Genomic DNA, 12,742 nt, shown 5'->3' with positions numbered 1-12,742 from the left:
AAGAAACTCTACAGAGAGAGAGACGAAGAAACTGACACTCGCAGAGACAAACTGGCTGCCCCCCAACCTCCCGGACGCCAATCTCAGTCTCCTGACTCCTCCCCCATCTCAGAGGCCCCAAGACAATGGGAGAGAGTTATTTCATCACGTCTCAGGCAGCCTGTGACTTTCAAAATCCTTGGAGAGAACTCTCTTAGTTTTCTGTTTTGTTTTTAATTAACTAGTTAATTCGAATTTATTTTTCAGAGCACCTGCCACGTGTCAGGGAGCTCACCACTGCCGAGAGGAGGAGACCCCACAAATGCAGGCCACTGCAGTTCAGTGGACGAGAGGCATGATCAGGAACAGGCTGCTCCAGCAGCATCAAGTTACTCTGCCAATAACCTCCCAGAGGGAGTGACTCAGCAGCTGACCAAAAAGATAAGTCGGAGGGACACAGGCAAAGGGAGCAAGAGGACAGGGCTCGGGCTCGAGGACGCCTCACCTGCAAAGACCACGATGCAAAGAGCCATGCAAAGGGCTTGGTGAGTTCAGGAAATTGCAGAGGGTTCAGAGCTGCAGGGTGGAGTAGAAGGAGGTGGATGGGGAATGGGTGTAGCTGACTGACGTGAGAAGAATGGGTTGGAAGAGACGAGAGGTGAGGGGCTAAACCAGGAGGGGTTGCTTTTTCAACATGTCTTCACTACTGGACCGAGAACACCTGGAAGGCAGAGAATGAGTCAAAAAGTCCGGTCCTGAGGTTGACAGTGCTCCCACAGAAGCTTCTGGAAGAAACAAGCCTTTATAATTATCACTAGACACTGGATACCCACCACATGCCAGGCAGAGCCTGTGCGGACCCAGGCCTGCCCTCAAGGAGACTCAATCCAGTGTGGCACATAGACAAGCCAGCACCCAGTCCTGTGGAAGCACCGTCGGGGCAGGGCTGGGTCTGAAGACATCAGGAAGGCTTCTCAGGGGAGGTGACATCTGACCTGGGTTGTGAAGGATGGAGAGGAGTTTGCTGGGTGGCTAATTTTGATCAAAGACTAAAGATGTCAACTTTCTTACGGGACCGTAAAGGGAGAGATTAAAGTGGCACATGGGGAGACACTTGTCAGGACCGGCCCATGCCTGCTTCCCCACTCTTACTGGTGATGCCTGCATCCCCCCCCCAACCAAGCCGTCCCCAGCTGCCAACCCAGCAACACTGGGACTTCAGATCTGTTCTATCCTGACGCCTTCGTAACATAACAATGTGGAGGAAACTTGGTGTAGCGTTGCCATTAAGAGCAGCCGGTCCTGGCTTCAAACCAGCCTCTGCCCCTCCGACTTAGTAGGTGAATCCCCTTGACTTATCCAGACCCTCATCTTCCTCACCTGCATAATGGGAGTGATGGCAGAACATGCTGCACAACACCAATGAGAACGCGTCTGTGCCAGAGGCGAAGCCGGGACGTCTCTGCTCCACAGCTCTTCCGGACTCACTTTGCGATGCGGGGGCTGGGTCTCTGCCATCACATTTCTGCTTGACCTAGGTTCTGCCAGTGAGGGCAGTAGAGGGAACCCCACAGCTGGAGGGGGAGACGAGACTTGTTCCATCCTGTCTGCTGCCAATCCGGAGGAAGCGATCAGAGAGGCTTCTCAGGGGAGGTGACATCTGACCTGGGTCTTGAAGGATGGAGAGGAGTTTGTTGGTGGCTATGAGCGTCACTCCAGCAATGCTTTTTCACCCTGGCAGCAGCGAGGCCTCCCCATGGCAGCAGCTGAAGCCAGCGTGCAGATTTTCCAACACGAGCAGAGTTAGCTTCCTCACATCCCATCGGAGACATCAGCGCCAGCCCAGCAGGGCCCCCTCCTCAGCGGTCTGCCCCCTTTCCCTGTGGCCCCTCACCCGTCGGGTGATGGCTGCAGTAGCTCTCTCTGTTAGACCTTATGGTTCTCATTTTACCCTTTCAGTGACCTGGTTAACAGCTTTATACCTAGTTAACCCTCCTTTACATTAAACTCTGTTTAAGTAACCGACGTGGTTTTCTGTCTCCTGGCTGCACCTTGACTATTATAACTAACTAAGAAGATGTATATAAAATATTTGGTACATTCTAAACTCTTAATAAATGCTTCTTCTTCTTAGGATTCCTGATAGGTTCCTAATGTTCATTCATTCATTCATTTCTTCAGCATATGCTGCTTCCTACTGTGTGTCAGGCCCCATGTGAGGTATTGGAGTGCAGAGCTGAATAAGACACAGTCTGGCCCTCACGGAGCCTACAGCCTGAGTGGAGGAGCCCAGGACACGAGCCCACCCCAGGAGTGGTTCTTGGCACCTCCTCCAAGAAGCCCTCACTGCTGACTCCACCACCCAGTTACTCCATCTCCCAGATCGCATGGAATCCCACGTCCAACCGCAGAAGCATCCTTCATCAGGCCCATTTTCGAGCACCTGTAGTTGGCAGACCTCCAGAATTAACACTTATGGTAAGGTTAACTTGATGCTATTGTGTGTTATTATTATTTATTAGCACGTCTTACCTTCCTTCTTGGGTGGTAACTTACTTGAGATTGATTTCCCCAAATGGCTGATTTCTGTGTCAATTTATAGGCCTAGCACAGTGCCTGGGACATGACAGGATACCCTAAAAGAAAGATGCTGGATGAATTAGTTCATCCAGTCAACCAATATTTCTGGAGCTCTTGCTGTGCAGCAGGCACAGGGCTGGGTACCAGGAGGGCAAGGATGAAGGAAATCAACACGGTCCCTGCCCCCAGTGAACAGGTATCTGATTCGGTCACTGGGACTGGACAACCTCTGAGGACCCAGACCTTCCTGGGTCTGGAAGGCCTGCCGTTGTCCTGATGTGATGCAGACTTGTCAGCACGTCCTCTGCCTCCTTCCTGCTTCACTGGTGAGCCCCGGGTGGGAGACGGCTGCCCTCTGCGGTTAACCGAGTGTCCTCTGCGCCGGCGGCCAAAGGCTGTATTTAAATAGCAAACCCTTGCATTTTTAATGTTGCCTGGAATTGGAAAGGCTGTGACAAGCTTTCCAAACTGATATTGGCTTTTACATTATTGCAGCAGACCTGGCCTCGGGCGTTTCTTAAATGGAAAATTTAAAGCGTTTTCAATATCAGTGAGAGCGCGGAACCGTCTCAGAACGCCGTGCCTGCCTGTATTCTCAGAAAACACCCCCCTCCCTCGAGCGCCCTCCCCCACCGTCTCCTCCTCACTAGTCTAGCGTCGCCTCCCCTTCATCCAGAGGGCGGACAGCACGAGGCCCACCAGCCTTGTCTCACTCGTGACAAGAAGAGTTCAGGGAGGCCCAGGGGCCAGTGGAAAGAGCTTAGGCCGTAGAACGGCTCTAGATATCTAAACGCCTTCTCTGCACCTCACAGCCTGGGAGACGGGCAAACTGCGCACCTCGCTGAACCTCCTTTTCCTCACCTGTAACATCAGAATAAAAATGCCATTTCGCAGGTTTGCTGCGACCTTCAAACGGGATGTTCTGTAAAAAGGCTTGACACCCCTGCCTGGTACTTGCTGACGCTCAGTGGACGTCAGTTCTCGCCCTGCCCCTGGAGCTGACCTGTCTGAGGTCTCAGAGCAGAATCAGGAGTGAGCCCTATGCTCCCGGCTCCCAGGCCTCCTTCCGAGAGGCCCACTGGACACAAATAGGTTAAAACACACATGTTTGGGTTAAAAGCAGAAGGACTCATTTCCATCTTCATTCCATTTTGACTGTTCTCATTAGCAAAATATGCCAGGACGGCCTGCCTGGAGACTTCTTGCATCTCCATCTTCCTTCTCTGTGCTCATGGTAGTAAAAGTCACTGCTCTGTCCAGTATGGCAGCCACTAGACACAGGTGGCTATTGGCATTAAAATCAAATAAAATTCAGTTCTTCAGTCACAGTAGCCATACTTCAAGGGCCCAGCGACCAACCACTTGTGGCTAGTGGCTACCAGTTCAGCAGGGACCATTTCCACCCTCACAGAAAGTGCTAAGTGAGGGAAGAGAGGAGCAGAGGTGGGGAGAAGTGGCAAACTGGTTTTCCAGGGCATTCCTCATTCTTGCACATCCTTGCACGTGTTCATCCAGGCATGGAAATCAGTTTCGTGTGTTTGCACGTTCTGATGGAAAAGGGAAATTCTCCTCTCTGAAAGAGTCAGGACCTGAGAACTTTGTAAATTTAGTTTGACTCAATAAATATTATCATTTAAAACTAAGATGCAATCATTTTATTCTGTGCTCCAGATAGGTCCATGGCTCTTCACAGCTGCTGAAAAAGCCCCATATCCTCAGCTTGTTTCCATCGTGGTGTGCTCCCACGAGCCCTCCCGGGCTGCTCTCCCACTGTGTCCTGCCCCACTCACCACCGACACACTGGCTTGTGCCCTGTCGTGCCTGAAGACCACCTTTCCTGGCACACCCAGGACCACCGCTGAGCCCACTGCCTGGGACACCAGGAAGGCATCATCTCCACCTGTAGATGTTGGTCAAACGGCTCAGACACCTCCCCCGCCCCCTGTCTGCCCCAGAGCTGCTGGTCGGATGTGCTCCGTGTCCTGCATTTTATTCGTGTTTTCCGAGCGTTAGCCCTGCTGCATCCACGTCTCCTTCCCCACCCCCTGTCCACTGTACGCCCCACAATGGTGATTCTCAAGCTCCATGTGGAGGAAAGAGCAGTGTTTTTTTGCTTAGTTTTTGTTTTTGTAAATTTTCAATTCATTGCAGACTAATGACTTTGCAAAATAAAATGACATTTTTAAAAAACAAAGATATATACACAACGTAAGCCTTAGTTATTTTATCATTAGTTTCAAATTGCTGTAACGATCTGTAAACCCTTACTCTTGGCTTCTGTACTTTGTGCGTCTGTGGCAGTAGTGGTTTTCAGGTCGCCCTTGAAGAAGCAGAAGGCCCTGCATGTGGTCAGCGCTGGACACCCCTGATGGGATCCAGTGGAAACTTCCCGCCTGTGCTCTCGCTGATGTCCGAGGGGATGCACAGAGGACATCTCTGTGGAAGAGCCCTCAGAAGGAGGACACCCCCTCTGTGGTGACGCTGGCAGGCATTTTTGGGTGTGGGTCCCCATTCTGTCTAAGTTGCTTCATGACCCTGGACATGTTACCTGAATGTGGCCTTGACCTGAAGCTAGACGAAGGTTCTTGAACTCTTTTGTGTCGTGGACCTCATCGATAGTGGGGGAGGCATGTGGATCCCTTCTCAGAACGTTTTAATGTTTAATGTTTTAAATGCAGAAAATGAAAACCACAGGATTTCAAAGGAAATCAATTATACTCAAGACAATTATTAAAATGTGTGGCTCAGAAATATTTCTTCATTAACACATTATATAAGTAATCATATCTGGTGATCGGCAAAATACCTACTATAATTCCAAGTATTGATGAGAGTAAAACTATATTTCAAGTTTTCTACACAACTGTACTGTGATTTGAAAATGCCAGTGATTTCTATTGTGATCGTCACGGATGCTGCTCATTCTACTGTGACTTGTTGCCCATGTTCATGACTGAAGGAACTATTTAGTTTCAGTTGGAGAGTAATGAAAATCAAGACGCAATTTTCCCCATCATTTAAGTTCCAGGCAAAATGTCCCCTAATGTAGTCCCTGATTCAGCAAGTATTTATGAAGAATCCACTATGCGCCAGGCGTCGTCCCAGCATAGACAGTGTCTGCCCTCATTGAGTTTTCATTCTTGCTGTGAGTCAGATGACAAACAAACAAATAAATACGGTTGATTCTCATTCTTTGCAGTAGTTATGTTGTGAAAAGTCACCGTGAGCACTGAGGGAGCAAACACGGAAGCATCGTTCTGGAGAAATACAGGGTTAGGTCCTGTGAGCCTCTGGTCACATGGCCGTCAACTGATCTGCGTATAACCTTGTCCCATGTGTGCTCCTGTTTAAAGACATCTTGTTTAATATATATTGTTGATCCGCTAACATTGCGCTCGTGGCCAACAGCGCCATAATCTGTAACTACAACTCTAGGCCCGAAGGAAGCTTCTGTAACACGCGTGTTTCTCCATGAGGCACATCCCAGCCTTCTTGCACTGAGGAGCACTAGGCAGCGAGTCAGCCCTGTGCTTGGGGGCCATTTTAAACAGTAAGATCGGGGGCCAGCCCGGCAAACCCCAGTGGTGCAGCCGTTAAGTTCGCACATTCCGCTTCAGTGGCCCAGGGTTCGCTGGCTCAGGATCCCAGGTGAGGACATGGCACCGCTTGGCAAGCCATGCTGTGGTAGGTGTCCCACATATAAAGTAGAAGATGGGCATGGATGTTAGTTCAGGGCCAGTCTTCCCCATCAAAAAAGAGGAGGATTGGCAGCAGATCTTAGCTCAGGGCTAATCTTCCTCAAAACAAAACAAAACAAAACAGTAAAATCACCAACAAAACCCACAAAAATGCGAATGTGACACCAAACAGGCCATAAAAAAGACAGTTGTTTGTAGTCTGAGAGCTGAAACAAGAAGGCAGAGGGCTCCTTGTTGGACCTCAGCTGGTTCAAAGCGCTCACCTCTCTGCGTGTGTCTGTGAACCACAGTGAAAGCACCGAGGGTATCAATTTGGGGATCACTCATGAATTTTAGTGAGTAGGTGAATTCACAAACACAGAGTCCACAAAGGATGAGGCTCGCCTGTGGATTTACGCTATCATGTAGGTGATAAGTGAAGTGAAGGAAAATATCGCAGGGCACGGTGGCTGTAGACTGAAGCGGTCGAGTTTGGGATGTCTTCCGAAGATGGAGCAAACTGCTTACAAATTGGAGATGGGATGGAGGAGAGAGGGGAGTCAAGGTTTTTATCCTAAGCAACTGGGTAACTGGTGGTATCATTTACCAGATGGGGAACAGTCAATTATTGAGCACCGACTGTGTTCTTCACTGCACATGATGTTGAGTTGCAACAGTGAACACACAGAGGCGTGTTCTCCTGGAGCAACACTGGGAACAGCCCTTAGATGGTATCACTGTCCCTTATTAAGTCAACTCTCCCATGGTACAGAAAAGGAACTGAATCCTGCTCCACTCTGCACAGGAATGGGGCTCGCCGACGTCAGAGATGAGCGCGGCATTCTGGCAGTCCAGAAGCCTCTCCTTGTTCAGTAAGGGTTGACAAGGACCACAACGTTTCCAGAGAACACTGTGTGTTGTTGGGAAGCATGTATTTGCTTAATTCAGCCCCATGGCTAATGAGACGGCTGAGGATGACCAATGCTCATGCCAGTCAAAGTGGAAAAGGGAATCTAACCTTGAGGACCCTTGTTCATCCTTGACCACGGGACCTGGAACCCCCTCTCTCTCCAGACGGTTCTTGAGTCTTGATGACTGCTGGCTGCGTGGCCCTCCTGGAAGTGATGACTCAGATTCAGGGCATTACTTGGGGAGGAGGGGGGATAAGTGGGTTCAAGGATTGATACCTCCCCTTGCAGGTGGGAATACGGCTCTTCGTGGAGAGGTGGGTGTCGGTTCAGATGGACAGTGCTTGGGGGAGAAGATACAAACCCAAGAGCAGAGGGAAGCAGGTTAGAGTGGGGAGTGCTCACCAGGGACCCCCTGGGTGGGAAGGGTCCGAGTCCTGAAATTGTCCCAGCCTTCCTCAGGGGGAAGTCATGGACACCTGAACAGCCTGGAAGGGTGGTCTCAGGAAGACCTAAGAGAGCGGTGGTCAGGGAGGGGAGCCTGCCCCTCTCCAGCTCCTTCCTGGTGCCAGCGGGGGCGCCTCACTCTATCAGGTGACCACGATTTAGAGTTTCAAGCAGAGATCAGCAGTAAAGGAGGTGGCCCACAGAGGGACTGGGACGACCGGGGAAATGTGCGTGATGCTGACCGTAGTGGACAAACCAGAGAGAGACAGCAGGACCAGACCTGGTGACCCGGATGTTAGAGAAAGCTGCCCTCTGAAAGGGGCGTCTGGATCCCGCATTCCCGCCTGCACCCCCCACTGGGCTGGGAGCTCCTTGAAGGCAGGAAAGATTCCTCAGTGTCCTCGGTTTCCCCAGCGCCCTGCCCAGGCCCTGGCGCACAGGGAGCTCTCAGTAACAAACACTTGAATGGAAGGAAGGAGGGAAAAGCCTGACTGTGGAGACCCCCAGGAGCTCTAAGTAACAGAATTTCAGAGCTCCAAGGGCCCTTAAAGAGTACACACGGCAATCTGTTTGTTTACAGATTTAAAAACCATGTGACACGCGTTCATTCACTCATTCATTCATTCACTCATTCATGTGTCTGATAGACGTAGATTGAACGTCTGTCCCCTCAGCAGCCTGGCACTGGGGACGCTGGATGAATGGATGACACCTGCTCACTCTTGGGTGGACACAACCGCCCATGTGATGCCTACGCACAGACACAGACACGGGGCATAGAGGAAAAGCAGCTAATGCTGCCCAGGACAGGGGTCAGGGCTGGAGGCGGAGGGCAAGGTCTCAGGAAGGAGATGACCTTCGTGCTGGACCCTGGTGTCCGGGCAGGGTGGGTGGAAGAGAGGAGGGAGGAAATCAGGGGATAACAGGAGAAAAGGCGTGAGTGGGGCTTCCGTATGGGGAATGGCAGGTGGTCACCTGGCCCGGTGTCAGGGGCACGGGGCGGTGGCAGTGGGAGGGGAGGAGAACAGGAGGCCGATCTGGAGGGGCCCCAGGCTGGGGGGACCTTGAAGGGTTTCTGAGCAGGAAGGTGATAGGATCACACGTATCCTTCAGGAAGGTGGCACTGTGGGAGGAGAAGGTGGATGGAGGCAGGAGACTGGCGGGAGGGAGAGCACTTTGGAGGCGGGTTCTGTAAACCAGGCAAGAGGTGCTGGGAGCCGCTCCAAGGGCAGAGACAGCAGGACTGCAGGGAGAGGGGGCGACGCGAGGGACGCTCTGATGCACAGCCGCCGGCCTGTGGGGCCTTTCCCAGCCTCCCACGCACACGTCCTCCTGGAGGGGGCTCAGGCAGGCCATGTGGGGGTTTAGGGGACGAAAGTCTCAAGTCTGGACGACTACATAGACGTTGAGGCCATCCGTTGAGAGAGGAGATTAGAGAAGAGTAAGATAAGGGCAAAAGCGAGAATTCCGTTTTGGACATTCCCATAGGACAACTGGGAAGATGTCCAGTTTCAACTGGAAATGTGTCTGAAACTCAGGAGAGTGGACGTGGGAGTGACAGGGTGGCCATGGAAGCCATGGGGATGAAAGTCGACCTTCAGCCTGGTTGGGGCACTGGGGGTGGCCACACGGAGCAATTAGAAACTAGCACCTGATAAATCGGATGCGACAAAACGTCCAAACACGGGACAGAAATAGTCCTGTTGTCAGGAGGAAGGGAGGTGAGTACCAGCTGGAATTGCCGACGAACTCTTCCGGAGAAGGCTGCTTGAACAAGTGCAGCAGGATGTGCAGGATTAGGGGGCCAGGAGGGGCGGTGCTGGTGGGAGAGTGCAGTGGGTGCTGCTCCAGGACAGGAAGGACGTTAGCTCCGGAGGGTGTTCCCTGTGGGGGCACAGACGCAGGAAGAAACAAGGAACGGGTTTAAGACCGCCTTTGAGGAAGCAGGTCCCTGTGGTTGCCTCTGGGGAGGGCAGTGGGAGTCCAGGAGGAGGGCGGGAGGTCATCTCTCTATGTACTTTTGCATCTTTGGGATATTTTCACTTGGGCACCAATGACTGTTTTTAGAAAATGGTTCAAATAAATCGTTTGTCTTTGGCAGACTAAGAGGTGAGTCTGGTGCAGAAGGGAATCAGATGGATCCCAATCTGAGGGGCTGGTTGCTGGCCTGCATTTTAGGCGGTAAAGCAGGACGGCGGTCTCTGACTCAGGGACCAGGACAGTGGCTGCAGCTCTGAGCCTCTGTCCCGGGGGGTCTTTTACATGGATGTGGTCACTGGGCAAGTTGAGCAAGCAAACGAGCCCTGTCGAGAGCAGATGAGGACAGGAGGAGAAGTAGGGGCATGCTGGAGCTGGACAGCTCCTGGGGACCTCTGAAAGGTCAACCGATGGGTCAGTGCTGCTGGCGTGGCTAGGGTCAGGGCTGGGGTCAGGGCGCACTGCAGTAACGTAGCCAAAACCTCAGTGCTGGACACAGCAACAAACCGCACAGAGCTGTCGTGAGAATTGTGGGAGATCGTCATCACCACACACTTCTGAGGACTCACCATGTGCTCGGCTGTGTTGTTCACCTGGTTTAATCCTCATAAAACCCTGTGGGGTGGTTTCCATTGTCTCCATTTTCTAAACGTGGGAAATAGGCACAGAGAAGTTCATGGGCTTGTCTGAGATGATGCAGTGAGAAAGCAGCTAACCCGGACTGAAACTCAGCCTCCTTAACGCCAGAGTTTAATCTCTGTGTTAAAATACTCCCTTAGCCCGCGGTGGGACGTGAAATCAGCCGGGTTAGGCCAGATGCTGCTGCAGTGACAAACAAGGCCAAAATCTCAGTGACATACACAGTAGTCACTCACAGACAAGGGCAATGGAGGCTGCATCTTGCCGGCGTCTGCGGTCATGCAGGCGGGAATGGGAGGGGGTTCCTTCACCCAGTGTAACACACATTGCGTATGCTCTTCTCTCATTTGCTGAAGCTGAGGCAGTGGGGAAACGGAATTTGACCTTACGTCCTGAGGCAAGAACCAGAACATTTATTAGTGGCCCCCTCCGACTGCACACAGGTGCTCATTAAGTGTTGGTCGCATCAAGCGTGAACGACCAATTCTGTCCAGGCTGAGTGAACTGTCTCACCCAGCTCCATTTATAAAGTTTCTGGGTTTGCGAACACAAGTGCTATCAGCTCTGCACAGAAGGCCCCCGGAGATCGTCCACACCACTAACTCTGCGTGTCAGGCACTTCTCTGCGCCGTCCGCCTGCTGCCAAGAGAACACACGTGGCTCTGGTTCCAGACACAGAGCAGGCCTGGAAAATGTGATTACGGTCCCCCGACCACAGCCGTGCACCGCCCGCCCATCCCAGCCCCCCCTCCTGTGAGGGCTTCTTACTTTGGTCTTCTCCCGGCTTCCCTTGCCACGTCTTCCATAAGCTCACAGGAGGCTGCATGCAAAGATGGCAAGCTTGTGAGGTAGGAAGTTTTCTAAACCGTTCTTAAGTGTACAAATCAGTGGCAGCAATTCCACCCACAATGTGTGCAATCCTCACCGCCATCTATTTCCAGAACGTTTCATCTCCCCAGATAAAAACCCTGTACCTGCTAGGCAATAAGTCCCCATTAAGGCAGAGATTTTTATTTTCATTTTAAAGACAGGAAACTTAAGGTTGGCCACTTTGTCCAGTGTCACCCAGGAATGAAGTGACAGAGCAGGATTTCTGACTTGGTTTTCTTGCTGTGTTCTGAAGCCTCGCTAATAAGGTCGGGCACCCAGTCGCTGGCAGTAGGGTTATGTCAACCATTTGCGCGAGTGGGGTGCGATCCCTGAACTTGTGGGGCCCCTCAGGGGTCTAGGAATAGCCCATCCGTCATCCACGTGGCAGCGTTCCCCAAGTGTTGGGAGCACCTGCTGAGCGCTGGAGAGTCGAGGCTGCATGCAGGCCTGGGCTGCAGCAGTCCACAGCAGAGACAAGTCAGGCAGAAGCTGCTCCATTTCCCGAAAATGCCATTTCCCTTCTTCTTTAGTTAAAAACAAAGTCAAAAACAAAATTCTGATTTTCAGCTGGGCCAATGGCTCCCAGAAATGACTCCATTTCCCAGTCTGTCCTGTAAGTGGCTGTGGCCACGTGGCTAAGCTCTAGTCGACAAGTTGTAAGTGTAAGTGGCGTGTGAAACTTCCGGAGCGTTTGTAAGAGAAGGAGGAAACTCTTCTTCCGTCACTCCCTCTGCCCCGCTTCCTGCTGGCTGGAAATCAGACGGCTCCAGCTGGGGCTTGGGCGACCACCTGGAGCATGCAGAATAAGCCACACACCGAGGCTGGAAGAGCAACAGGACAGAAGAAGCTTTAGTCCACGACAAAGCGGAGTGCTGTGCCACCCCTGGGCCTCAGAGTCTCGTTTATGAGACCAAGATAACCAGCGTCTGTATTATACGCATCTGTTAGCTCTTGCTGTGTGACAAACCACTTCAGACTCAGAGGCTTCCCACAACAGCCATCTTATTTAGCTCCTGATTCTATGGGTCAGCTGGGTGGCTGGAGGATTGGCCAGAGCTGGATGGTCTGGGCTGGACAGTCTAGGGGGCCTCAGCTGGGATGGCTCATCTTTGCTCCAGAGGGTCTTACCCTCCAGTAGGTCAGCCTAAGCTTCTTCATGTGGCCATCTCAGCGCTCATGAAAAAGAGAAGGCAGGTCCCGATATGCAAGTGCTTTCCAAGCCCCTGTCTGTGTCACATTTGCTAATGTCCCATTGGTCCACGCATGTCACCAAGGGCCTAGCTATAGTCAGGAGTGATTCGTTGCAGGCCGTTACTGCAACAATCGCCACTGTCTAAGCCCCGGGTGTGTGGGGATTCCTGTCACATACGTCTGAACCTAGTCCCACCTCGGGCAGCGTGGGTGACGAGCAGTTGGGGACGGCTCTGCTCGCTGTCACCAACGCGTGAGTCCAAGAAGCATTCACAGTATTTCTCAAAGTCCAAATCACAATGGCCTGAACCCCCACCATCTTAATTGTTCTTATCTCCTTATCAAAATCATTTTAGTGTTAGTGAGACTAAACTATTGCATGGGAAACAAAGAATTACAGTTTTGTTTTAAAGCAATATTACAAAAACATGAAAAGGTAACTGACTGCTTTTTGCTGTGACTTTTATTCAACGA

General features: G+C 51.8%; 1 long non-coding RNA gene across 1 annotated transcript; it reads left to right on the top strand.

Moving 5' to 3' along the window:
• The first annotated feature begins 416 nt into the window (after window positions 1-416).
• LOC138924167 (uncharacterized) lies at window positions 417-5,748 on the top strand. The gene is made up of 3 exons (XR_011438910.1): window positions 417-524; window positions 2,161-2,457; window positions 4,231-5,748. It is a non-coding gene; the product is annotated as an uncharacterized lncRNA (long non-coding RNA).
• The last annotated feature ends 6,994 nt before the right edge of the window (window positions 5,749-12,742 follow it).

This window comes from Equus caballus, chromosome 5, assembly GCF_041296265.1.
Source record: "Equus caballus isolate H_3958 breed thoroughbred chromosome 5, TB-T2T, whole genome shotgun sequence".
NCBI lineage: Eukaryota > Metazoa > Chordata > Mammalia > Perissodactyla > Equidae > Equus > Equus caballus.
The sequence above is the reverse complement of the archived record's forward strand: the minus strand, read 5'-3'. Positions and strand labels throughout refer to the sequence as shown.